Source organism: Eupeodes corollae, chromosome 1 (genome assembly GCF_945859685.1).
Source record: "Eupeodes corollae chromosome 1, idEupCoro1.1, whole genome shotgun sequence".
Lineage (NCBI taxonomy): Eukaryota > Metazoa > Arthropoda > Insecta > Diptera > Syrphidae > Eupeodes > Eupeodes corollae.
Window position 1 is genome coordinate 209720920 of NC_079147.1, and position 27323 is coordinate 209748242.

Here is a 27323-nt window from a genome sequence, read left to right on the forward strand (position 1 = left end):
CAACTCTCAACCATTCCTGTGTGCGAGTACTGTTGCCAGGGATGGAAGGGACCTACAGTTTTAAGCCGAATCCTAGCGGCAAATTTGAGAAAGCACTTTTCATGACAAGAATTACTCTTGGAGAATTTGTCAATTCCTCGCAAGAGGCTGTACCCGTGAAAAAACTTTAGGTGGCATAAGCAGGGATCGAACCCAAGACCTCTAGCATGACAGTCCAACACACTAACCATCATGCCACGGGTACTATGCTTAATACAGGCAGCATAAGACTCCTTAAGAAGTTACTAGAAAAAAACAGCAAATATGGTAAAAAAGGAATTTAAAGGTATCCAAGAATTTCTAGGTTATGTAGGTATCTGACAGAACAGCTGATTCATAACATGGTTGAATTTCAAGAAACTTGAAAATTATTTCAGCCTTTTGTATTTGTTGGTAAACATAAAGATACAAAATGTTAGTTGAATTGTATTTGAGGATGTTCTGTACATAATAGACCATGAAGATAACAGCTATCTCAATTCAGCTATCAAACTCGTACAACAAGGTATCTAAAAATCCACCTATCCAAGAAACCCTATCCAACACGAGATTGAATGCAGCCGTTTCGTAGGTTCAAGTTGGTAGCGTTGATATTTCACACTTTTGACATTTAGATGTCATCTTAAGTGGCTGCGTTCAATAAAAGACGAATGGGATACACGGATGCTTTTTGTTTGAATTGTACGTGCAAAAGAATATCAGCTGATCTAAAACAGCTTTGATGTCAAAAAAGGAGTCCAAATTTATCCAAGAACTTCTGTAAATGTGTGAAGGTACGCGAAAATTGATGCAAAGTTTTTAGGTTTTTGTATTGTTAAGTTAAGTCGGATATTTGAATGATATTATTTTACACACTTAATAGTAAGACAATTATTCAAAATAGCTCAGATGTTGTCTAATCACTCGAGAAAGATTTCCTACAATAGTTTCTTGTTATATTTTGCGTCAGCACAGAAGATTAATTACATAATATGAAAATGAAAAATTAAAAAAGTGACAGTTAGCATAAACAGCCAAATCTGACAATTTCCGAAATTCATAGTCAGGCAATGTGTAGATTCAGAGGACTTGAAAGTAAAGCAATTTTCTAGTTGCTTTTCAATTAAGGCAACTTTATTGGAAAGTTATCTAAGAGAAATCTCCTTAACCATTTTGTCAAGTCTTCTTATGTCATGATCATGGTTATTGAAACCTGCTTCCAATTAAGACAACTTTATTATTATGGCATTAAACTGAAAACTAAACTTTTTTACCCTTTTTGGTTTATTTATTTTCTGAGCAAATTCAATTTTTATTGTTATTGGTTTATTGTTAAACTGAAAAAGAAATAAGTAATATTTCTTTATGATACAAAGTACAAATCGTACAAAGACATATAATGTAGCTTGTCTGAGGAATGTTTTAAAGACAAAAATGTTTTTGGTAGTTTTTGTACGATGAACTCAAGGTAGAGGTTATTGAAGCAGCGAGCTTCATTTTATATTAAGGGTTTTAATAATGGTTTATCCATTTGCGGTTTTAAAAGTAAAGGCATGGAATTCGACATCTGTCAAACTAAGTTGTTTAGCTAATTTTCGCTTAACTATAGCGCAACGCATACAAATTCTAAAAGCCTACTTCAAAAATGGCGATTCTGCCACAGCCGCACATATCATGCTTTAAGAAGAGATTATGGTTCACATAGTCGTTCAACTACGCAAGCAATTGGCAAAATTGTGAACAAATTTGAAGAGACTGGATTGGTTACAAATATTGGAAGGCCTGTGCATCACCGTTTCTCTCGTATACCACTGAAAATATCGCTGATGTAGGTGAAAGTGTTGCCGAAGACCCAAATGTTTCGATTAGTCGGGTTCTCAGGAATTAGGACTGCCTCACGGCACATTATGGCGTAATTTGCATTTGGATCTACACCTACATCCATAAAGTTCAGCTCAGTATTTAGAGTTCTGAGAAGCCTGAAGTTATTGAAGAGAGGCCATTACATCCACAAAAAGTCACTGTTTGGTGCGCTCTACGGTCCAGAGCCGAGATGTGATTGGGCCTTACTTCTTCGAAAACTACGAAGGAAGGACTGTCACCGTCAATTCGGAGAGTTGTGGTCTTACGACTTGGAGAATATGTGGTTTCAACAAGACGGTGTCATATGCCAGACAACTCGAGCGAATATGGCATTATTGCAAGATACATTTCCTGGCCGAGTAATTTCTCGTCGTGCCGATGTCAACTGGCTTCTAAGATCATGCGATTTGAAAACGCTGGCCGTGTTAATGCAGATAAACTCTTTGGCACTTAAAAACCAAAATTCGTCAACATTCGTCAAGTTATATGTGTCAAAAGTGTTTGAAAACCAAAAGAACCGTGTTTTATTTACGTTTACTTTTTAAACCCCAAAATAGATAGCCCTGTATAATATTAATGAAGAATTTATAAAAAGTTGTTAACATATCGACCCTTAGACAAATCTATCCTATGACCTGGGGCCCTGTTTTATCTTTTATTTTCAAGGGCTAATGGCCCTAAGTTTCTTTGCTAATCATATATAGTTAACCGTTACTGGTTATAGCTATCCAATCAAAGATTTTATGGACGTGATATTTTAATCACTTAAAAATCTAACTTAATGACCCTGAAGTTGGAGAAAAAAAGGATTGTATGCTTTAGAATAATTTAAAACAATCAACAACACGTTTATAGTTTTATATTGTATCTGGAAATCTGCAAAAAATATTCTTTCTTCCTTTAATAAAACATCAAAACAATCAGAAAGTAAAATCTCAATCTCATAATAAGATCCAATTATCTACTTATCCACACACAATAAAACTATTTTTTATTTTAATTAACAATGCAAATTAATGGTTATAATGTGTTTGCTTAAGCAAAGTTAACCTTAATACGATATATAAAAGCAACCAAAACTATTATGCACCATAATTCATACAGAAACGACCAAATTCAGAATGAATAAGTTTATTATTTTAATGATTGGTGTTGTCCTTTTAATGGTAAGATTTCTTAAAACATGTTCTTCATTTTGTTGTTCTAATAATTTGTCAAAACTTCATATTACAGGACATAACATTAACAACCGGTGATGACAATTTACCGCGTAAAAATTTTAACAACAAACCAGCAGTATCGCACTTTGCTGATGCAAATATGCCTGGAATGAATGTTCCTGGCATGAATATGCCGTCAATGAATATTCCAATACCTTCAATACCTTCAATACCTTCAATGCCTGAGTTTAACGTGAGCTTTGGAATGAATGGAGGTCCTAAAATGGCAATTGGTGGGTAAATGTCAAGTGACCACAAAGAAGTTGTTATACGAGTCTTATGATCACGAAAAAACGTAATTTACTATGAACAATTAAGAGCAATTTAAAAACTATTTATTTAAACTAAATACACATGTAAAAGAGGAACATTAAAAGGATGTTGTTTTTATTATTTAAAATGTGTTTATGTAGCCGGTCTTTGCTATTATCTATTTGGTAACACTCGTTTTTGACAGCTCAAGCACGTTAAGTGTTTTCTGTCACTGTTACATCTTTAGTTTTTCTATAATGTAACCATGAATTGTTTTAAAAACGAAGAACGCTTCCAAAAATCACTGTTTGGTGTGGATTATGAGCTGGCTCCAAAACAGCTTGACACCTACGAGCAGTCCAGGATTTACCCTTAGGCCAACCAGGCCCAGGCCTGGGGCATCACGAAAAAAGAGGCCACAAAAGTAAGTACAAGCAACTAAATTTTTAGGTATTGCTCATACGAGCAAAATGGATAATAGATTTTCACAAATCTTCAAATTCAGCAAACGGAAACGCTCAATTATTTTCACATATGTACCTTAAAATAAATAAATTTAATATTCAAGCAAACGGAATATTGCTAAAGAGCAACAAAAAAAGAACCAAGAATCTTTGGCGAAAAACCTAAATATTTTAATTTTTTTTTACACCACTAGAAGACGATCAATATAATGGTGATGGTTTTGAGTCAGAAGAATAATGTCAATACCAAGTAAGGTACGATAATGAAGGTACTCCTGTAAATGTAGATGACGTTCCATCTGGATCGGACAGTATGATAAACAATGGAAAATCGGAAACTAAAACGAATGAAATAAAACAAGCTGATGAAAATACAAATCCTGACCCTGCGCTATAAAGTAAGTTTTCCGCTGATGATATTGAATATTGGATAGTCTCTGGACCTACCAAATGCAATAATCATAATTGTCCTTTATTTAAACATACGCAGAAGGTAAAATTAGAGTTTGCCAATCGGCTTATTATATTGGTAAAAAAGCAAATGGCGAAAAATTTCAAGGTGTATGGATTTTGTTTTCCATCTCAAAAGGAGCGTTGTTATGCTTTTATTGTAATAGTCCAGTCATTTTAGGTTTTATCTGCGGAAAAATTCCTAGTGAGCTGAATTTTTGTATACACCTTTATTACGGCATTGTAATGAAGATGTGAAAAATCGACATTGATATCGTGCCGGCTAAAAAAGTTATAAAGGTCAAAAGGTCATGAAAATCAGTTTTTCGCAAATATCTCGCGATCTATTGGTCAGAGGTCAATAAAGGTCATTATAAAAATTGTTTGTCATGAAATTGTCTACAAAAAATGTCTCTTGCATTTTTCTGTAGAATTAACCGTTTTCGGAGTAGAGCACCGAGAAAGCGACTATATTATAACGATGCACTCGTTTCCTCACCACCTCCGAAGTAGAATGCAGGGTGCGTTTTTTTTACATGGTTTCCCCAGTAGGCATAATCCATAATATGTAATAAGAGGGTTTTTTTTTACAAGTGAATAATTTTTTATTTGAATACAGCAAAGTACAGAAAAATTAACTTAAGTATATAACTTTTTTTTTAACATTCATTGTCAATATCTTCAGTTTCTGTGTCATCAACAGTTGCTGACAAAACGTCGAGTCCTGTATTTAAATCAACATCTTCATCACTTTCATCGTTGGTTGACTCTGCGTTTAAGCATGACTGTCCACGGCAATGTCCACAAACTTTTGAACATCTTAATCCAATTTTTCTGCATCCAGGTTTGCCGCTGCAACCTTTTGTACAATTACAGAAGATTGAGTTCAGTAGATGGTGGTAATAAAGTTGTTATTGGCTGCAGTATATTATTTGTTAACTCCCAACCCCACTGTCTTGGATCAATTTCTCTTCCTAGCCAGATTTGCATTTGATAATACACTCGAAAAATATGCTGTTCAGCTGCTGAAGATGTAGGTGGTAATAATGGAAATTTTACAGCTGTACTTTGCCTTGTTAGTTTAGCAAAGCTACAGTATCTGTAATTATTGATCGAAAGTTCTGATTTTGGAGCACCGTACATTGCTAGTAGAAAATCTTTCCCAGCATTGCCAATGACATCTCGAGAGCAATTTTCTTGTTGGAATATTTCTGCAGAATTGTTTAAATCGGGTCTTTTTTCAAACATCTTCATGATTTTTAACTTTCCTTTTCCAAAAAGTGCTGAAGTTGTATCACATCCGGTCATGGCATGTAGAAACAGAATATTTTTCTTGCAATGTGGATATTTGTTGAGGCTATCAGTCGAGTATATTTTTGCTTCATGTTTTTTGTTTGGCCTTTTTTATTCTTCACAATTAATTGATGCAAGAAATGTGTTAGAGTGTTAGGAATTTCGTCATTAATATTATCTAACATTCGACTTGGTGGTGGATATGAGTCGTGAATAATTGTAACAGAACGAATATCTTCTTTAATTATTGATGCAGCAGCTTCTTCAATTCGAAGACGTTCATCACAATGATTTAGTTTTTTTTCTTCGTACCACGCATTTGTTAAAATATTACTTGCAGTATCTCGAGAGCAAATAATTGTTAATGATTTACTTTTCGTGGTAATTACAATATTATTCCCATATCGAGCAATCAATTTTTGTATTATTGTTTTATCATCTGGAACGTAATCTTTCATTATATCTTTTAACTCAGCCAATGTGAATTGACAATCGTCATTATTTTCTATGTAATAAAAAACATTTTTCATGGCAATTCTGATATTTTCATCCAATGGACGGCCTGCGTCACCCTTTCCACTGACTAATAAGAAATTTGAGAAACATTTATCATGATACTTAGCTTCGACAGATACTAAGTCATACTCAAAATTCACACGCTCCTTTACACTTCTTCCATATTTATCACCACGCGCCTCTGCAGCTTTTAATACTGTGTCTTTAAATGAAAGAGTACTCACTTCTCTAATAACGCGTCTGTATTTTTTTTCTTTTTTTTTTCTCAATTACCTCACTCGCTTCTTCTCCACAAAACAAACACAATTTTTTGAAATCAAAAGAGCTGATTCTTTTCTTACGTGGAGATATTGATGTACTCGGTTCTTCTTGGCGTCGTTTAAAAGCCGCTATACTCAAATTGTTCGTATAATTTTTACGACAATTGCTATGAACATTTAAAAAAGTCACAGTATTTAAATATTCAATATTACCATCACCTCTAGCGATACTAGCATTTTTTAATGTCTGAAGACCACGCCTAACTTGTACTACTTCACCATCCGATAACACGTCTTTGCATATAAAACATGTATCACTCATTATGAAAACTGTTTAAGAGCAATTCTACTAAAATAACGTCTTTTACACTCAAGAAATAATTTTTAAGTGAGCTAAATACAGCCCGTAAATAAAAAACCTTTTATTACATATTATGGATTATGCCTTCGGGGGAAACCATGTAAAAAAAACGTTCTCGGTGCTCTACTCCGAAAACGGTTAATTCTACAGAAAAATGCAAGAGACATTTTTTGTAGACAATTTCATGACAAACAATTTTTATAATGACCTTTATTGACCTCTGACCAATAGATCGCGAGATATTTGCGAAAAACTGATTTTCGTGACCTTTTGACCTTTATAACTTTTTTAGCCGGCACGATATCAATGTCGATTTTTCACATCTTCATTACAATGCCGTAATAAAGGTGTATACAAAAATTCAGCTCACTAGGAATTTTTCCGCAGATTGGGGCTTAAAATAGCTAAAATGACTGGACTATAAGCTGTTTCCTGATCAAGTAGGCCAGGAATGACTTTTATAAATCGTGATTGGAAAAACAAGTATTAAATAGATGAGTATTTAATAGATAATCATGAAAAATCGGGTTCCATAAAAAAGCGATGATGATGAATAAAGAAAGATTTTGACAAACAAATGCAAGAGCCATGTTCATACTGGAAACATGTACTTAGAAGACTGTTATTTGCACATTTTTCTAGAATTTAGAGGATCTGAAGACAAATTTGGTTCATCAAGTAATGGTAATTTGATGGGTCTTCTTGAATTAATAGCAAAGTTTGATGCTTTCTTGTCCACAATTCAAAATTCGGACATCCTAGTTCAGGAGCAACTTCATATCTTTCTAAAACTTTATATGAAGAATTGATTGATTGGACGAATGGCTCTGAGTTCGCGAGAAAATCATTAAACAATTAAATATATCTGGTTATTTTAGCTTGTCTGTAGATTCTAAGTCAGATTTGCCTCATGTAGATTAATTTAGTATTGTTATGCGGTATGTTAAAGATGGCCAGTCTATTGAACGCTTCTTAACGTTTTTGGAGATGCATTCTAATACTGGATCCTGTATTGCTAATCAAGCATTAAAGTATCTGAGTGAACATAACATATCAATTTTGAAATGCAGAGGGCAAACATACGACAATGCTGCAAATATTTATGTCCGGTCAGTATAAAGGGATGCAACAGCAAATTCTTCTGAAAACCATATGCAGTCTTTGTACCTTGTGCATCACACTCCTTAAATGTTGTTGGTCGCTGTGCTGTAGATTGCTGACCTATCATAGTTTATTTTTTTTCTGTCGTACAATTGCTTTACAATTTTTTTTTCTGCATCAACTTGTAGATGGCAATCGTTTCAATCTGCTCTTCAAAATGATAATGTGATAAAATCACTTTCACATACACGTAGGGAAACTCATGCTGCAGCTACTTTCGCCATCATTAAATCATATAATAAATTATTAGAAACTTTGAGATTTTGGAAGATAATACAATAAAAGAAGATGCTAGAAGGGAAGCTGGTGATCTACTTCACAAAATGAATAAACTAGAATTCCCTTAATCCTTGTGATTTGGAAATTTATTTTACAAAGTTTTCGAAAAGTCAGTAAGGTTTTGCAAAGCGATGACGTAACAATATTGACTTGCTCGAATTTATGTAGATCATTGTTCGATCAACTGGAAAAAATGCTTACTTATTTCCACATTATTGAAATGAACTCTAAGGAACTTCTACCCGATGACATCTACATGATTACACGAAAACGAAATGACTAATTATGGTAATGCTCCCGATGTAGATTTAAGCCCGAAGGATTAGTTTACAATTACCGCTTTTTATATTATTATCAATAAATTAAGAATACAAATGGATTCCAGAGGTCAAATATATAAAGAAATTTCTGAACGATTTGATTTTCTTTTTACAAGCAATGAAAAAGTCAACTTTTAAGCCCAGCGTTTGGTGTCAAATTATGCGGAAGATTTAAATTCAGAACTTGCTGACGAGTTAATACAATTCCATCGTTATGTGATGCTTAAAAATTGCAATAATTTAAAATTTTTGTAATCAAGCTAATTTATATAAGATAATGTGGGAACATAAAATTATATGAGCGTTTCCGAAAGTAGACACGGTATTACGTTTATTTTTAAGTCTGATGGTGACTAATTGTTTGCGAAAAGATCATTTAGTCCATTAAAACGCTTCAAAAGTCCTTGTCGAACAATGATAACACAGGAGAGACTTGATGCACTACCTCTGCTTTGTATTCAGAGTGATTTGCTTCACGAAATAGATTTCGATGATAAAGACCAAAGCTGCTAAAAATACAATATTTCAAGAAATAAGTAAAAATCTGTAAAAAAAAGTCGTATACATACATATTCTTGTAACTACCATTATAATTAAAATTACTTTTAGTTTTATGGAATTCGTTGCAATTTGTTTTCTAAAGTAGGTATTTAATATTGTATGAAGTAAACCATACAATATAAGAGAATATATTATGTATGCAATGGGGGCACCATTTACTCTTCAGGCCTAGGGCCCAAAAAGCTAAATCCGGCGCTGCCTACGAGGCATATACTCAAAAAGTCTCCGATAGACCTCGACCGGTATCGTTTTCCATAGGTCTTTGACTTTTAATAGATAAACTGTTTTGATTCAAATGCGTTGAATGTGCGGGCCAAAACATAACATCAATTTTACTGGTGTGGAAAAAGACTTTTGGAAGTTTTGTTCTATGCTTTGAATCATTGTCCTGTTGGAAGATCAACTTAAAAAGGCAAATTTTCCTCAGCCTACGTCTACATGATGATTTCCAATATGTTTTCGGCATAATTTGGCAGTTATTGTTTCTTTTACACAAAAAAAAGGTCCTATCCCATGCCAATACTTGAACGTTAGCTCCACCTAGTTTTAGGGTTTTGATGGTATATTTGAGGCATTGAGAGCAGAAGTGAAGTAACCCCAATATGTTACGTTGGAATAGGCTAGGTTAAAGTGGCTGTTCGTGATGGAGTAGGATACACTTAGGAGGAGGTGAAGAACTGTTTTCTCCTCTTTTTCATCCAAACAGCTTCTGCAAGTCACTTGAGAATACTTTTAGCCACGTGCCGTGCTTTCCTATTAGACAGTTCCCGGGTATAACACCGATTATCGAGCTTATATGCGATTTCCTTAGAAATAGCAAACACCTTGATCGCTTCAAATCTAATATAGGGCAGATGTTTTTTGTGATCTGACACGTGGTGATGTTATTCCATCTGATGTTTGCCTCTTTCATAGCGTCTTGCATAAGCAATAGTTTACATGTAGCGATAGGTATGCCAGCACTTGTCAAGCATGGTACTGAACCATTCCTGGCAAAGTCATTTGCCTTACAATTTTTACTGGAATGTCTCAATGGCCCGTTACACAACAAATGTGAATATTAAACGGTTGTGCCATCTCCATTAGAGATTATCGACAATTATTGACTATTATAGAGTTTGTAGAGACAGAGTCGAGAATTTGATAGCGGTCTGACTATCTGAGAAAATATTGATATCACGTGTTCTTTAAGCTAGTTCAAGATTTCTTTTATCGCCGTTCAGAGCTTTTCCAGGAATGCCCTATCCTTACAGATTTTTCTTTGAGAAATCTGGAAATTTCTGTCGAATTGCAGTTGGGGATGGTGTAGTATGTGTGCTTTGGAATTTATTATAAATACTTAAGAAATACGGAGTGACCAATGCCACAAGGACTAAGATTTGAGGCGAATAGCAGAGCTTTCAACTTTTTGTTTGCTAAATATATCAAGAGGTGTTAGAAAGAGTAGGGTGTCCACTTAGTTTGTCCAGGTTTATAGATTTTTCTAAAGCAGTCCACCATACTGCCACACCGTACATTGAATCGGTCTGATTACCGATGTGTGATTCGAAGTTGTAAGCCCCGTTTATTAACAATAGTATTTTTGCAAGAGAAGAGAGCTGTAGTAGGTATTTTTACTCTTTCCAATTTAGTTTTTATGTCTAAAATAAGACCGAGGTACGAGTACTTAGCCTAGTCTGAGAACTTTAATTGGATATCTTTAATATATGGAGCGACAGCAAATGGAAGTTTGTATTTCCTCGAAAATAGGACTCATTCGGTTTTGTGTGGGTTAATACCCAGTCCACACCAATCAGCTTTAAGTATTAGTTTGTCTAAGTCATCTTGTAAGACACGTCATCCGCATAGGAAATCACTCTGAAGCCCCCGCATCCAGACCAGTTAGGATTTTATTTATCACTAGGTTCTAAAACGAGATGGAGTAAAAAACCGCCTTGAAGTGTCCCTCCAAAAATATTCACTTATTGAGAAATTTTGTATCTGATTTTCCACAAAGATTTGTTTTCTGAGGGAGTTTACGAACGGTACGTGCTGAAAAATCTGCATCAATTTCATTTTTAATGTCTCGAGATGACTTGAAAGTTTCTTTTTTGGAAAGATGAACAGACTGTTGGTTTGGTGCTTGTTTTTTTTGGGACCAAATATTTGCTTTGAGTGTATTCTCTACTCTCTCTCATTGTTTTGGAGCAATGCATAATTTTAGCTATTTCTCTCAAAGATTTTTGCTCTTTTCTCAAATTAATTATTACTTCACTTAATTCTTCAGTGCAATTTTTTTTTTCCTCTACCCATTTTGAAAAATTTTAATAATGTTTAATTTTTGTTTCACAATAAATACCAATTTATTAAACACGATCTTCAACCGGAGGTAGGATAACGGTTTATTTGTTTGAACGAACGTTAAATTTAGTGTCTCTATTAATGTGACCAGAGTACCTACATCAAATTCCAAACGAAAAATTTGTTTATTTTCGTCAGAATTATTAAGTATTCAAATCGATAAAAAAAAACTTATCATATTCTTTAAACATATTTAAACAAATAGCTTTTATAAAAATTTGATGGTACTGAAAAACTTAAACTGTCCTTAAGAATATGACTACTTTTCTGTATATTATATTTTAGTTTTCTTGTATCTGTATTGATTTAAAGCATTTCTGGCTAATGGTTTCTATAGTTTTCTATGTTTTTTCTATGTTTAATAAATTAACAAAAATAATATCTTAAAATGAAATTTACTCACCGTTTCCTTAAATTTTACTTTGTTTTACATAAACACGAATTGCCTTTTTATTTGCACTTAATTCTATATTTTTCACTTATTTTCACAAATTCTTTATTCTCCTTAAATGCACTTTTTTCGTATTTCAAAATCACTTAGCTTTTTTTTTTTCAACTACATACATTTCACTCTCACTTTAAAAATAGCAATTTTATTAAATTGTTCAGAACAAAAAAAAACATCGATTTTTCACTGTTATTCGTTATTTCTTAATTTTAAATTTTGTTTTTTTTTACATATTATTTTGTAATTAGGTACTTAATTATATTTTTGAATGCGTTTAAATAAAATCCGATCTCTTCGTTGGTTTTATCGTTACTAATTTAAATAATACCAAAAAGCGATTTACTTCGAAAAAATAATTTGTATTTGGGTTTTTTGCACTCCGCGAAAATGGAATTAGAAATAAAATAGAAAATTTCTTACACTCAAAAATAAAAATAAAATAAAACAACTTGCAAGAAATTCCTTTTAAATTCAATTCAAAATATTTTATATATTTAAATATATTTTATTTACTCTTCATTGTCGAAGTTGTACCGAGCTACTAAATTCTTATCGTTGACAATATTAGCCATCGGCATAGAAGAGAACAAAATTTAATGTACTACCCGAATTCTAGTGTCTATGATGCTGAACATTATAAAATTGACAAAAAGGGTCGGATCTCGGACGTCTTGATGGTGCGGGTCCTAAAAATAGGATCGGCCTCTATGTTTCTCTATAATACTGATACTGATGCAGCTAACCATAGAAAAATAAAAGATTCTCTCATTGCAATAGAAAATTTGTTTTTGGAACCAAAACTTAAAAAAACAGAATCTAATTATAATTTCAAAACATGAAGAAAATATCACGCATCAGAACGCATATATACATAATTTTCTATGCGACCGATGGTGTTGTTTTGGGGATCTCCAAGGTGCTAATGGCCTAATGGCCAACGAGACGGTATCGCCCCAGATAGAAATATGCTGAGGCTTGAGGTTAGTCTGCCGGCTATGTTTGTTTGGCAGAGGCATATGCATCACCTCCTGACGCATGTTTATGTTGTGATTTTTCAACTAAAAAACAAACACAATTTATTAGTTTTTTAAGAATTGTCTTTGGTTTGAACTGAGAATTCTATGTTTTTGCATACAAAATTAGGCTCATTAACGTATATCTGACTGAAAATTGATAATTGGTCGACAGTCGTATCAGGCGGAAGTTTAAATGTGTGTTAACAGATGTTAACACTAGTTTTTTCTAGACGCACTCATAAGTATTTTCGGAAGATCAAAAACATAGAAATGCATGCGCCATCACATCAGAGTAGGTGTGTTGTGCAAAGTTCGTCGTCATGTTTCGGTGATGACAAATTGGCAAGGGAATTGCTTAAGAGTTTTTTGTGTATATAGCTTAACATACTTGATAGCTAAATAGCTGCGGGAATTCAAACAATTCTACCACACAACATAATATGAAAACATTTTTAATGATAAATTCAAAACACAAATTCTATGTTTTTTGTGTGGATTATTTGTTTTTTTTTCTTTCATGAGCGTAAATTTTGAAATAATTTTACGAAATCTCTAATAAACAGTTGTTGTTGAAATTTATCAATTTTAAAGAAACCTATGGGCTGCATACATAAATAGTGTACCAATATTCAGAATTTACACAAACAGAGATATACACCGAAAGTAATGATGGTCGAGTAATCAAAACGATATGAACAGATTTCCTTAATTAATTTGTTTCCATATTTTATCGACTATGTTACAAGTAATATAGAATTTTAAAACATAAAAATGCATAAAAACAAATAGTATTTTTGAGGGTGTGATTTTAGAGATATAAAACTCTTAGTTGGCAATACTTTTTTAACTGGCGGCCATTTTGTCAGTTGACAAGTGATTTATTTGACCAGTTTAAATTCCTGAGAATTATCTCAGATTATTGACATACTATACATGGACTGCCAGTAGCCAACTTCACGATGGCTCCACTTTCATCGGACAAAACACTAGCCCAAAGAGGGCTATGCGGAAAAGTTGTGTAACATTTACATTTAATACTCACAGCCACTGCTGTCGTTCTTGCTACTATAGTAGTATTTTACTATTTTCAGAGTCAACGGAAACGGAAACCAAAATTTAAAATATAATGCCCCAATAATAGTGCAACATTAGAAAGAAAATTTTCAGATGTAAGAATTATAAAAGATAAAAAAGAAATTCACTCAAGGTAGAAACGGTGAATGCCCTACTAACTGCTAAGGAACTTCTTAAAAACAATTTTACCGAAAAATGGGAGCCATCGAAAACTTTAATCGAGAATAACAAAACATTGTATAAGGCGCCAGTTATAGCTATCATTGGTTTTCATAATTGAAAACAAACATTGGAATTTTTTTGACAGGTCGTTTATAGCTATCCTTAAACATTTCAGTCATTGAAAAAAATTCCCGATTTAAATCCACCGATAACATTTTACTGACAGAAATCTATCATTGGAATTGTATGAAATTGGCACATAAATCAGTGGAACGATTCGTTTTACTTTTGAACATAAAGTATCAGCTGTTAGGAAAATGAATATCCGTCCTTTAAAAATAAAAAGAAATGGGCAATAACACTTTTTTTCTCAAAAAACAATTCTTTGTGTGATTTGCAATGGATGATTATATAATTTTCATTTCTAATCAAAGGAAAACATTTTTTTCTGGATCGATTTCAATGGTAGCTATAATTAATGTTTGTAACTGAAAATATGAAACATCGAATTTACAATAATGAATTTAATTTATTCAAGAATATTCAAACATGTATGTTGATGTAAAATATAATTTCAATTGTCAATTTCTTATTTAATAAACAAAAAGTGATGAATTTAAATTTATTTCAATTATATTATTTTAAAATATTGGCCTTTGAGCAGTGAAAGCAAAAATTTGGTACGAAATTACATCCGTCTATTTATCTGTTTTCGGAACATTAACCTTCGCAATAGGCCAATCAACTTCTAATTTGGATATTATTATTTTCAGTTTTTAATTTTGTTCATGGGCCAAGCATGTGTTTGTTGTTTTTTTGTTTGACTCCTCAATTTAAGGAAATACTCCCCAAAATGATAGAAAAATACTGCTCTTGAAGTTTTTAAAACGACAGCACCGCTCACAGCAAAAAAAACATGGCTCTTCAACAAATTATACTAGATGTCAATACTTTATATGTCAGAAAAAGCTTATCTCAAGGAAATACAAACAGATGTCGCTAAATATTTCATAACTTTTTTTGCCACTGTGCGGGCTAGTGTAGCTACTTTGAAGTGGAACTATTTTTATTCAAATTTTGTATGGAAAATTCACACCACTAGCGGTCCATGTATAGTATGTCAATGTCTCAAATGTATCGCCAGTGGTATATAAACATACACAATTCACTATTTTATTCTCACTTAGCAATCAAATTAGCTTTGAATTTATTTTCATTATTTTCAAAATCAGTCTATTGAAAATTCTTGAGAAATCATATCAAAATAATTCTGTTCTGAGATTTGTGACAGCAAAAGTAACAAATTTGTACATATAAGAAAAATATTGATTATATTTCTGAAAACACGGAAATCTTCGAAATCAATTGCTTGTTTCGCGAAATCGATATGAACACTTACAAAATGTGCAAAATTTATTTTGAAAATTATAGCACTTTATATGTACTTACTTAAGATGTTGCTAATGTCCTGAACTAGGGCTTTATCAAAACAAACTTCTCCATTTAGCTCGGTTCCTATAGCTCAATGTCTCCAGATGCGCACTTCAAGTCGGGTGAGCTCAATTTCCATTTGTGTGGTTCACCTGAGCCGCGGTCTTCCGTTACTAAGCACTAAGCTGTCCTGTGGGCGTGTATTCGAGGATTTTCCGGGGCGGAGCATTGCTTTCCATGCGCTCTAGGTGACCCAGCCATCTTAGTTGTTGGACTTTTTGACTAAGTCTAAGTCGCTGTACAGCCCGCATACTTTTCTATCTACAAGACCCAAGGTGCTTTAATCCGCTTTTGTCATAGTCCATGCTTCTGCATCGTATAGCAGGACGGGAATGGTAAGGGTGCTATATAGCGTCACTTTAGTTGCTGGAAAGAGTGCTTTACTACTCAATTGCTTTCTAAGTCCAAAGAAACAAGAGTAAGCAAGAATAATTCTTCGTATGATCTTAGCGCTGGTGTTGCTTTTTGTGTTCATTGCAGAGCTTAGGTAGACAAAGTCCTTAGCTACCTCAAAGTTACATCTGTTGATGGTGACGTTTTGACCGAGACTTCGGTATTGTAGGTCCTTTCTTGATGACAGCATGTACTTTATTTTGCCCCCATTAAACCCATTTTTGATGGTTCTGCCTCAATACTCGCAAAAGTTCCATTGACATCACGCTAAATTCTTCCGATGATGTCAAAGTCATCAGAATCTACTAGTTATTGGACAGACTTTTGAAAGATAGTGCTTTTAGTATTGACGTGGGAACTCTGCACTATTCTTTCAAGAACGATGTTAAAGAAATCGCATGACAGCGCATCGCCTTGTCTAAAGCCTTTTTCTACATAACAAGATTCTGTAAAGTTGTTTCCAACCTTTATGGAGCAGCGTGAATTCTCCATGGTCATCCTGCACAAACGGACGAGTTTGGCAGGGATGTCAAAACTAGACATGGCTCTATACAGCTAGTCCCTGTAGATGCTGTCATATGCAGCCTTGAAATTGATGAAAAGATGGTGGGTGTCGATTTGATGTTCGTAGGTTTTTTCAGCATCTGCCGTAACGTGAAAATATGATCGACTATGAACTTTCCTCGCCTAAAACTGCATTCATAAGGTTTTATTAAGTTTCTGACAATGGGCTTTAGAAGTTCGCATATTACGGCAGATACAAAATTTGTAAGCGATGTTAAGTATACTGTTTCCGTTTGGCAATCAAATAGTTTCATACGTTACGGACTAGTGGATTGACCTCCAAGATCAGCGATTTGACAAGGCTCGACAATACAATTTATAAAAGGACTGTAACAAATTTAATTTTGCATTCTATGCTTCATCTGGCTTCACCCGATGAAAAACGTAAAACATGAAAAGACATCACTTTATTTATAACAGCTTATTAATGGCGAATTAACAAACGATGATGATCTGAAATGAACCTTTTTCACAAATTACTTGCTTGCAAATATGAATACTTAATCATAAAAATGGTACATAAGACCACATTCAAAACATACAGAATAAAAACAATACTTGAAATTTATTTCAAAAGAATGACACATTCTATACCAGTGATCTCTTTTCAAGGCGACGTTTTGAAGCTAATGCTGAGAACAACTTCTGCACATCTCTATGTAAATCTACTAATTTTGAAGTAAATATAATTTGAAGTTGGCAACACAATTCCCTTAATTCTTGAAATTCTTTAATGAAATCTTCTTTAGCCAAATTGAAATTTCTTTGTGAAACATATCGGGAAAGATGATTGTAGTTAACTTTACATTCCAATAGACCATCCATTTGACATTTTGAAACTTTAATTGTTTTCATGTGTTCATACCTTTCGGTCACGGCTGCCAAGTCTTCTCGCAGCAAAACTCGCCAATTAAGAAGTGTTTGTACTCTCTCGTCAATCTCTTTGATTTTATTTGGATCTATCATTTCTTGGTGCATAACTCCGACTTCTTCCTTTAAAGAATTCGAAATAATAACAAGTTCCTGAAGATTGTTCTCAACTTCGTACAATTTTTTCTTGATATCACATACTTCCGCATATATGGAATCTTTTTGGAAACGATTAATAACATCTTGGAAGGTTGAAGTTTTTGCATAATCAAGCTTCTTAATCTCAGCCAAGGCTTTTGCGTTGTCAGCAACTTGTGCCATGAGATCAAGATTGGTGTTTTTCAAATTATTGATTGCTTCCATTATGGACTCAAGTTTCTGGCCTTCGTTGCGAATCACAACTTTTGTCTTAGGGGTTTCAATTAATTTCTCAAGACGTGTTTCACATTTCGCTATGAGGTCAGTTAATTTGTCCACTTCTTTTTCTTCTATTTCATCTGCTGCTGGTGGTAATGATGGTGGTGCGTTTAAATTTTCTGAACTTTCCTTTGGGACAGTTTGATTTAAAATCATTTCTAAAAAGTTTCTAAGATGAATCGGGTCTATTTGGTCTTGAGTAAAAATGCTATCAATCATTTGCAAACGTTCTTCGTAAGATGTCATTATTATTTTATTGAAAATTAAAAATGTATTGTGAATCAATCAAATTTGTACAGAATTTAAATAGGTTTAATTTTTTTTTATCAAAATGTGATTAGTTTTACTAGCGTAAAATTGAAAAGTAAACGACAAATCAATAGTTCATAACAAATTTATGATTTGTGCCAATTCGAAGCTAAAAAGTTATTCCTAATTGTTTGGTTTAGATTTTAAAATCATGACATAAAAAGACGTACCTATATATATCAAGAAATTCCTGGGCTGACATCCATGATCTATTATTATAAAACTTAATGCTTCATGTGATGTTCAAATGTGCATTCAAGAGGACACAAGCGTTCACAGGTTTTTCTCAAAACCCACCTCTGTCTATCAACTCCTACTCTCACCTCCCCACGGTGAACATCGGGTGCCTAGTACCTCAACTGGAGATTGGGTTCCAACCCCAGTGGAAAGTTGTTGGGGGCAGCAAACGAGAGAGGGGGGGAGAGGTGTTTCCACTAAGGCACCTCTCCTTATCCAGGCGGCAGCGGATGAATTCTCGAGATGGAATCAACGGTGGCATCTACAGTTCCAGTAAGGTTGAACTACTTAGTGAACACCTTATAGGGCTTCTTCGACATACTCGGAGCCCAGGCCTGTAAGAAGCGGTTTATCCGGCTCCCCTTCCTTATAGTTATACTAAGGATCTGGCCCTCCAGGTTGGGGGTTGTGCCGTCGGGGTGACTTCCTGACCACGTAAAAAATACCTTTAGTTTTTAAGGACAACGAACTTCGGATACGTACGTGGAATGTTAGGTCCCTTAACAGACCACGTGCAGCCGAACAATTAGCGGAAGCCCTAAACTGCTGCAAGGCAGATATTACAGCCATCCAGGAAGTTCGATGGGATGGACCGGGCAAACGCAAACTAAAAGATATCTACTACGGCGACTGCTACCGAGAACAAAGACATCGTCTATTTGGGTTTGGATTTGTTGTTGGAACTAGACTAAGGCAAATAGTCTTGAGTTTCAACAGTGTAAGCGAGCGCATCACGACAATCCACATCAAGGCTAAATTTGCCAACATAAGCCTAATATGCGCGCATGCCCCAACAGAGGAGAAAGATGAAGACACCAAAGACACATTCTTCGAGATCTTGGACAAGACATATGAGCAGTGCCCTGGCTATGACATTAAAATTGTCTTAGGAGATTTAAATGCCAAGCTAGGAAGAGAAGACATCTTTGGTAGCATAATCGGGAGATACAGCCTGCACAACACTACCTCCGACAACGGATTCAGGCTGGTCGATTTCGCTGCGGGGCGAGACGTTCTGGTAGCTAGTACGCAGTTCACGCATCTTAATATCCATAAGGGGACATGGAAATCTCCTGTTCAATCGACCGTCAACCAGATTGACCACATTGCGATCGACGCACGACACTTCTCCAGTATCCAGGATATCCGATCATTCCGAGAGGCCAACATTGACTCGGACCACTACCTCGTTGTAGCCAAGGTACGGCTACGGATATCCCGATCCAAGCCAAAACAAGGAAGTGCTAGGTTTCACACGGCCACTGCTCGCGAGCTCCACGAGCAGAAGAGGAGAGAAGAACACCGGCTTCTTAGATGGAAAAAAAGAGACCATGGGAAGCGCACGATCGAGGAGATAGAGGGATGTCACAACAGGAATGAGGTTCGTAAATTTTACCAAAACGTAAAAGAAACCTTCCAAGGGTACCAGTCACGAACCAAAGCCTGTAAAGACGATCAGGGGAACATCGTAGTAGAACCGCAGTCGATGCTGAGAATATGAAAAGATCACTTCTCCAAATTATATAATGGCGATGACGAACCGAATTCCGCTGTAAGGGAGATAGAACCACTCAACCTGGGCGACGCAGATCAACAATTCCGCCTACCCGACCTTGACGAAGTGAAGATAGCTATATCTAAACTTAAGTCAAACAAAGCTGCTGGAGCTGACGGCATCACCGCCGAACTATTCAAAGCAGCAGACGATGACTTGGTAGGGAGCATGCACCAACTCATCTGCAAAATATGGTCGGAAGAAAGCATGCCCGATGAGTGGAATCTCAGCATAGTGTGCCCGATACAAAAGAATGGAGACCCTCTAAACTGTGCCAACTACAGAGGCATCAGTCCCCTTAACATTGCGTATAAGATCCTCTCTGCCGTATTATGTGAACGTCTGAAGCCATTCGTCAACAACCTGATTGGTTCTTATCAGTGTGGCTTAAGACCAGGAAAGTCCACTATCGACCAAATATTCACACTACGGCAGATCTTGGAAAAAACCCAGGAGCTTCAAATCGATACCCACCATCTCTTCATCGATTTTAAAGCCGCGTATGATAGCATCTATAGGGAAGAGCTCTACCGAGCAATGTATAGTTTTGGCATCCCTGTCAAATCCGTTTGTGCAGAATGACGATGGCGAATGCACGCTGCTCTATCAAGGTCGGAAAAGATCTCACCGATGCATTTGATGTCAAAAAAGGTTTTAGATAAGGCAATGCCCTGTCATGCGACTTCTTTAATATCGTTCTGGAAACAAATGTGCAAAACTCAACCGTCAACACTAAAGGCACAATCATCCAAAAGGTCCATCCAACTACTCTGATACGCAGATGATATTGACATAATTGAAAGATCAAAGCGTGATGTCAGTGGAGCGGTTTTGAGCATTGCGACGGAAGCGAAGAAGATGGGTTTAGTGGTCAATGAGGGCAAGACCAAGTATATGCTGTCATCAAAAGAGGACACTGAACGACGACGTTTTGGACAAAACGTCACCATGGACAGCTATGACTTGAGGTAGTTAAGGACTTTGTCTACCTAGGCACCGCTATAAACTCAGACAACGACACCAGCGCTGAAATCAAACGGAGAATAACTCTTGCAAATCGCTGCTTCTTTGGACTTGGAAGGCAATTGAAAAGTAAAGTCCTTTCTCGAGCTTCTAAAATCACCATCTATAAAACACTTATCATCCTGGTTCTCATTTATGGCGCTGAGGCCTGGACCCTGTCAAAGAAGATGAGAACGTCTTAGGATGCTTCGAGAGAAAAATTCTTTGAGTGATTTTTGGTACCGTACGCATAGATGGAGAATGGAGGAGAAGATATAACGACGAACTGTACGGGATGTACAGCGAAACTGACCTTGTTAACAGAATTAAAGTCCAACGGCTTAGATGGCTAGGTCATGTAGATCGAATGGACATCAACGCTCCAGCCCGGAAAGTTTTCAAATCCAATCCCGAGGGCTGCGCCGCCGTCCCTCGAGAAGCGAAGCTGGCTGGAGACGCATGTTGGTTGAGGCCTAAGTCCTCCCGGACTGTAGAGGAGGTAGCGCCACCTAAAGTAAGTAAGATAATAATGCAGAAAGATGCAGGAAGGACTCTCAAAAAATTGAGTAGGTGGTTTTTTTACCATAGCAATCTAGAAAATAGGTGAACATTTTGGGTAACCCTAAATTTTTTCTCCAAAAACATTGTGTGCAAGAACAACCTTTTTAAATCTGGTGAAATTTTGAGAAAAATCGAATTGACAATTATTTTTTTACAAAAAAAAAAAACTTAACAAAAATTGGGGAGAGTACGATAACTTAGGCGACAAAGTTTAATGACGGATTTGTATAGAACAGTTAAAAACAAGCATTTTTCACTATGGGAGGGGGGATCTATATCCCCCCGTTTAGGCGGTAAGGGCACTTCAAAAAAATATGTACTTTAAATGGAAAACAATAATTAAAAAATATCGGTAGTGCTTACAACTAAGTTTTATACATTTTTTTAAAGCCAAAACTTTTGTTTATTAGGTTGTTTTTAATTCAAGTCAAAACTATGCATAGTTTTTGAAAAAAATTGGTTTAAACTCAAAATTTGTACAAAAAAAGTTAAAAAAAGGTTCAAAGTGTAATTTTTCAAAACTTGAAGATTATCTACTACTTTTTTAGATTTGATTGCTCTGTTTTTGATCAAAAACTGAAAACTAGTCGATTTTATGTCTTCTTGTTCATGAGAAAATTGAAAATTACAAAAAAAAAATATTTTAATTAAATTACTTAGTACAACAAAAAATAGTACGCAGATTTGGTAAATATTGATGTTCGGTTCTCGATATCTCGTGAACAATAGAAGGTTTTGACTTCAAATTCATTTCGTTCATCCAATTTTTATTTGTTTTTATAAAAAACAAACACTTTGAAGAAATAGCATACTATAATTGGCAAAAATTGGTTTTCGACTTAAAATCTCGTTAACTAAAATAGATTTTGAAATCAAACTATTTCATAGTATGCTAAATATTGTTGGTAATTTAAATTTGTTTTTTAATAATTCAACTGACACCTTTTAACAAAACCTCAAAACCCTACAATTGTTAAGGCAACACAGATCAACAGTCAAGATGATAAGTTATCAGTGTGGGTCGCAGCCAAGCCTTTTTTTTTATTATGAAATGGAAAAACAAAATCTGTATAAACAAATGACAGCTGTCAAAAAGACCAACTCCGAAAAAAATATTGCCAGATTGAAAACCACAATGAAAGGTTTCTGCGGGTAAGGTACTTATCCCAATGGCTCTTAAAAAGGTCTTACAGTACTACAAGAATAAACCATTTGATTATACCGATGATGTTAAATGAAACAAACATGCTTATAGTTTGAAACACTAATAGTTTAACGAAGTTAAAGTATGAGATGTGTAATTCTACATAATTAAATTGTTTTAATCTTCTATAACGCTTCATTTTAATAGTAACCTAGTATTGAGTTATAAAAAGCTTAGATTTTAATGGTGGAATTTATTCTATGTCACAAAACTTTAATTTTTTAATATTGCATGCACAAGGGATAATTAAATCCAAAACACAATACTTCACTTACCAATTACGTATAATATTAGTCTAAAAGGTCTTCATTCGTTGTATCTTTACCATAGTTTCAATTACCGTATCTATTTGATTTTATTTTCAAAACGTAAGCGAAATTGTAAAAAAGAAAACTAGAAATCTTGACACCAAATCATTTTTATTCTTAACAACACTATTTTATTTAACATATTTTAATAAAAAAGTAGGTAAATATTTTTAGAAAAGCGTACCGTTTGAATTCAACTGACTTTTTCATATTGAAACAACCACGGCCGGCGCGGGTGGTGCGACTGCGAATTGGCAAACAACAAACCGCTAATGGCAACTGACATGGCTGCATGCATTCGTTTAACAAAATCAAACAAACTCGAATTAAAAATTAACTTTCCCCCGATTTTAACAATCCGAACACAAATTTTGAAACACATATTGTATTCATAATATTTTAGTCCACTTTACAAATAATAATTAATATAAAACCAAACAAATGTACACTAAAACAATTAATATTCGATCACTGACCGAACGCGCACTCCAAATCAAAATTTAACCAAAATGTACTGAGACTGAGATTAACAGGCGTTGGGTCTGTTGAAATGTAAAACAATGCAACGAATGAAAATGATAGGTGTGTTGGTGTTGATCTTAATTGGTCTGTTTATATTTCTGAGATTTCTGTGAATTTCCTCAGGCGCATTGACAGGGCAATCAAATTAGCTTTTAAATTTTTTTTTCATAGAATCATATAAATTCTGCTGTCAGATTTCTAACGGCAAAAATGTAAGTAAGGGGCCAGTTATAGCTATAATTAGTTTTCATCATTAAAAACAAACAATGGAGTTTGTTGGCAGCTTGTTTATAGTACAACAAGACAAAAAAAAAAGAATTGTAATATAAACTTTTTGTGGTTGTCAATAAGAAAAATTAAGGTTTTATCTACATTTTTCGAATCATTTTCAAATGACACAAATATTTTTAAACCAGTGCTTACATTTGTTGTTTAGTTTCCTTTTAGGGATAAATAGTATAAAAAGAATAACTTAAGCAAGGTTACATTAAAAATAAAATAGGAAGTTATTGTAATGGGTCCGATTTGTCAAATTGAAAATTTTGACATTTCTCGACGTTTCAAGGTCCCTAAAGTCTAAATAAAAGATTTTTAGAGATATGTTTGTGCGTGTGTGTATACGTTCGTCCGTAAGTTCTGGGACATTTTTTCGTCGTCCATAGCTGAAGAACCAATGGAGATATTGACTTCAAATTAATTTTGTTACACAGATAATAATGCAGAATCATGCAGAAAGGACTCTCAAACAAATCAAGTGGTTAATTTTTTTACCATAACCATTAGTTAAATTTTATATAATATATTGTAGCGTGATATCAAATTAGTATTTTTTTGGGAAAAACAACCTTTTTTATAAATTAAAAAAAAAAAACTGAAACAAAATATTTGTCCCCTAGAATATAATTGTATGCAACGAAAACAAATATTTTGACATCTGGTAAAATTATGAGAAAAATCGAATTGACAGCTTTGTACAAAAAATACAAAAACAATACTAAAAATTTACTTTCAACTCAAATATCTTTTCAAAAATTAAAAACATTTACTTCAAACTAATTTTATCTCACAGAAAATATTGTTTTCAACAATCAGGTAATTTTTATAAAAATCTAAAAGTCAGTTTTCTTATAAAAAATTAAAGTCTACAAAAAATAGTACTCAATACTATAGAGAGGTTTGGAGATTTCAAGGGAGGTCTAGAAAAATTAAGGGAAGTCTGGAGATTTTAAGGGTGTTCTGTATCATGGAAGGTCTGGAGATTTTAAGGGAGGTCTAGAAAAATGAGGGGAGATCTAGAAAAATGAAGGGAGATCTGGCAATATCAAGGGAGGTCTGTAGATTTTAAGGGAGGTCTGGAGATTTTAAGGGAGGTCTGGAGATTTTAAGGGAGGTCTGGAGGTTTCAAGGGAGGTCTAGAAAAATTAAGGGAGGTCTGGAAATGTCAAGGGAGGTCTGGAGATTTCAAGGGAGGTTTGGAAATATCTAGAGAGGTCTGGCAATATCAAGGGAGCTCTAGAAAAATAAAGGGAGGTCTGGAAATATCATGGGAGGTCTGGAAATATCAAGGGAGGTTTGGAGATTTCAAGGGGGGCTAGCAAAATCAAGGGAGGTCTGGAAATATTAAGGTAGGTCTAGAAAAATCAAGAAGATCTGGAGATTTCAATTGAGGTCTAGCAAAATCAAGGGAGGTCTGGAGATTTCAAGGAAGGTCTGGAAATACTAAGGTAAGTCTAGAAAAATCAAAGGAGGCCTGGAAACATCAAGGGGGGTCTGGAAGTATCAAGGGAGGTCTAATGATTTCAAGGGAGGTCTGAAGATTTCAAGAGGGTCCGGAAAAATCAAGGGAAGTCTGGAGATTTCAAGGGAGGTCTAGCAAAATAAAGGGAAGTCTGGAGATTTCAAGGGAGCTCTGCAGATTTCAAGGTTGGTCTGGAAATATCGAGGGAGGTCTGGAAATATCATGGAAGGTCTAGAAAAATCAAAATTCTGAAAATATCAAGGGAGGTCTAGAGATTTCAAGGGAGGTCTTTAAATTTCAAGGGAGGTCTGAAGATCTGAAATAAATACAAATATTTCAATTTTGAAGAAAATCTTATTTTTGAATTTAACTATCATTACTACCATTAAACCAAGTTAAGTCTAGAGAAAAACATTAAATTTAAAATTTGTATTAAGTGTGTTTTTTGAAATGGAACAAAACTGGCATAAAATGTACTTTTTTTAAAGGAAATCTTCTGGTATTGTAATTTAAATATTATATCTGATGATGGCTTTTTCTAACATTTTAGGACTTGAAACTAACGCAGAAAATGGTGTCGCTTCGGCTTTTCGACGTAGACTAGCTACTTTACATATCCCTATAGAAAATAGTTAAGCAGCGTGGCATTAAATCGCAAGATTTTTGGGACCAATGCACAGGTCCGCAACTTAAAACAGTGACCAAATGTTTTGTTCATTAAATTAATTTTGGAACGAGTTGTATGGCGCCAGCGTCTTCTTGAAACCCAGCTCTTGTACATCATAACTGTTCAATTCATGAACGAAAAATTTAGTAATTAACTCTTAATTCGGTCAACATTGCCCGTGACGTGCTGGCCAGAATTTCTTAAACTATCAATGTATGCGATTTAATGTCATTAGTTATGTCAATTATTATCAATTGTTACCTTTTTTGTACATTAACTTTATTTTACTCTGAAGTTAAAAAAAGAAACACAGAAAAATCATAGCAAAATAATTGATTATATTTTGCAAAGTTTCCAATGTTTAAAACGTAAAGAATTAATTTTCTATAGAAAACATTAATATATACGAACATGTGGCAACCCTAGTATTTTAAAAAAACTAATTATAAGCAACTATTTATAAGACCACGTAACTGAAATTAATGAAGCAGATAAATAAAGAGCTTTTGTGAAGCAGGGAAGCGTAGAATACACCTGACAAAGCTAATATTTTCCTGTTCCAGAATGGATCAACTAATATTTCTAACAGTTTTCTTTATTGGAATGCTTTTCTATTTGGTGAGTTTTGAATTCTTTAATTTTTTTTTAAATAAAAATGTAATAAAAAAACTTTTAGACAGAAGCTGGGAAACATGATCCACCTCCTTTTTGGATTCCCGATCGCAGATTCGGGTAAGATCACAAAATCAAAACTTTAGAACTGAGTGAGCCAAGGAAATGACATATTGACATGTCTTTAAATGCAAATATATAAAATATTATTAATAAAAGAAATTTGATGTTTGCGAATTTTAATTAAATACAAAAACGTATGTATGTATATTTTAGAACTGCTCTGAGAAAACTTCATAAACACAAAAAAATAACTTTTTATTAGTCTAAACCTGAACTTGGTTGATACACCAGCTGTTTGTTTAAACTATAGAAATGCAAACATATTCTATAATACTTTTGAAAGCATGTCTAATATAAACAAATAAACATCGCAAGCTGAAGAGCAATATAAATAAATAAACAACAAATCCAGGCTTACCAAGTATTTTGAATTCGTTTAATTTTTCATTGGTCATTTAGGAGATTAAAAATTGAATTTAGTATTTAAAGGGATTGTTAGGTGTCACTTTTCATCATCGAAACCAATCATTAGAATTCTCTTGACAGATTGGTTATAGCTCTAATTGAGAATTTCTGTTATTGGAAACTGTCAAAATAATACAGCCAACCGTCGAGGTAAATTCAACCGCTAGCTTATATAGGGTGGTTGAGTTTTAAGGCCGATGTTAGTTTAGAATAAAACACAAATTATTAAGGAATATATTCTCATATCTTTTTATATATGGGTGATTATACAAAAGTTGGGTAACTCA

General features: G+C 34.3%; 1 protein-coding gene and 1 long non-coding RNA gene across 2 annotated transcripts in view; one reads left to right on the forward strand and one right to left on the reverse strand.

Moving 5' to 3' along the window:
- The window catches only part of LOC129943060 (restin homolog), a 240161-nt gene extending 227923 nt beyond the window's left edge, over positions 1–12238 (reverse strand). Inside the window, exon 1 of the mRNA XM_056052273.1 lies at positions 11762–12238. The gene's annotated coding sequence lies outside the window, so the exon portion shown is untranslated. The remainder of the gene's footprint in view (positions 1–11761) is intronic.
- A 13800-nt stretch (positions 12239–26038) lies between these two features.
- Positions 26039–26739, forward strand: LOC129941589 (uncharacterized). The gene is made up of 2 exons (XR_008780889.1): positions 26039–26514; positions 26573–26739. It is a non-coding gene; the product is annotated as an uncharacterized LOC129941589 (long non-coding RNA).
- The last annotated feature ends 584 nt before the right edge of the window (positions 26740–27323 follow it).